The sequence below is a fragment of the Galeopterus variegatus genome, unplaced genomic scaffold (genome assembly GCF_000696425.1).
Source record: "Galeopterus variegatus unplaced genomic scaffold, G_variegatus-3.0.2 Scaffold5000, whole genome shotgun sequence".
Classification (NCBI taxonomy): Eukaryota; Metazoa; Chordata; class Mammalia; order Dermoptera; family Cynocephalidae; genus Galeopterus; species Galeopterus variegatus.
This window is the reverse complement of record NW_007731111.1, coordinates 20595-22446: the sequence shown is the minus strand read 5'-3', so window position 1 is coordinate 22446 and position 1852 is coordinate 20595. Positions and strand designations below refer to the sequence as shown.

The 1852-nt window shown below is 43.5% G+C and overlaps 1 pseudogene; it reads left to right on the top strand.

The window, feature by feature from the left end:
- Positions 1 to 832: 832 nt before the first annotated feature.
- LOC103604144 lies at positions 833 to 1493 on the top strand (annotated as a pseudogene).
- Positions 1494 to 1852: the final 359 nt, after the last annotated feature.

The following is a 1852-nucleotide window of genomic DNA, read 5'->3' as shown; positions in this document are numbered from 1 at the left end:
CGGGCCGGCCCCCCAGTAAACTATTCTAAATGCTTTATTAAATGAAATGCTTTCATTTGTTCCTCACAAAAATCCTTTAAAGTAGATATTATTGTCATCCTCATTTTATAGATAAGGAAACTAAGACTTAAGGAGTTAAGTAATGCCAAAGGTTAGAGAACAATGATTCAACTCCAACTAGTCTAACTCTGCCATCTCATGCCTTTCACCACTACGATAACATCCACGACAACAAATGCAATATTGCCTCTCCCTCTCCGCTGCAACTTCCTACCCCATCCTCCTGCTACTCCATAACTTTTCACTCCCAAATACCACACTGCTTAAACTCCCAGTACAAAAGGAGCTGTTGAAGTCTCTGAGTTTTCATCGAGGCAGTTCTCTCCCTGCTTAGAATTCTCCTTCTCCACTGCCTACTATGATCGCCTCCTTCCTCCTGCCCTAACTTCACACACGTTTTCTTTCACAGACTCAGTCACACAGAATCAATCATCTCATTAGCTGTGCTACATATATATGCTTCTTTGCTTGCATACATTGTGATGTTTCTTTTCATATTTCTCACCTATATTAAATAACAAGCTTTTTTTTTGTCCTTTTTGAGACTGGCCGCCACCGCGCTCAGCCAGTGAGTGCTGTGAGCGCACCAGTCATCCCTATATAGGATCTGAACCCGCAGCGGAAAGCGCTGCTGCGCTCCCAGCGCCGCACTCTCCCGAGTGCACCATGGGCTCGGCCCAATAACAAGCTTCTTTAAAGCAAGGACTGGCCCCTGCCAGCCCGGTTGGCCCAGGCGCGGCACACTAGGGCAACCCTCTGGTCCCCTGCAAACATGGTGCTGCGAGCGCCCCAGAGCGTGCGAGCCGCCATCCACACCCTGCGAAGGCTTCGGCGCCCGCCGCGCCCTGCCCTCCGCGGCCCTGGCGGCTGACGGTAGGCGCTCTCCGGGCACTGCACACGGGACCTGCTCTGCTCTCGGTGCATAAATTCACAGACAAACATGAATGGATAACAACAGAAAATGGTATTGGAACAGTGGGAATCAGCAATTTTGCACAGGAAGCTTTGGGAGATGTTGTTTACTTTAGTCTGCCTGCACGGGATCTGCTCTGCTCTCGGTGCATAAATTCACAGACAAACATGAATGGATAACAACAGAAAATGGTATTGGAAAAGTGGGAATCAGCAATTTTGCACAGGAAGCTTTGGGAGATGTTGTTTACTTTAGTCTGCCTGAAGTTGGGACAAAATTGAACAAAAATGATGAGTTTGGTGCTTTGGAAAATGTGAAAGCTGCTAGTGAACTCTATTCTCCTCTGTCAGGAGAAGTAACTGAAATTAACGAAACTCTTACAGAAAATCCAGGACTTGGCAACAAATCTTGTTATGAAGACGGTTGGCTTGTCAAGATGACACTGAGTAAAGCTTCAGAACTAGATGAACTAATGAGTGAAGAAGCGTATGAGAAATACGTAAAATCCACTGAGGAGTGAAAATGGAACCCCTAAACAAACTAGTATTAACTTAATCCAGCATAGTTCGTCTTAAGTTAATGGTGGATAGAAGACTTGGAATAGCAACTTTTAGCAATACCGATGGAAAAAGAAACTACTCGCAACACTGCTACTGGAAGAAAATACTCCTTAACTTTCAAATGATTGCAAATAAACAAAATATTGTATCTTTTTCTAATACCCTATAAATTTTTAGGTATTTTACTAGACTGTAGTATTCAGAATTCATGAAATTATCCATGGTAAAAACTAGTTATAAAAATTATGGAATTCAAGGATAACACTGTTATCTTAAGCTTTATATAATGTTGTAACGTGCTTACATCTATCCCTGGATT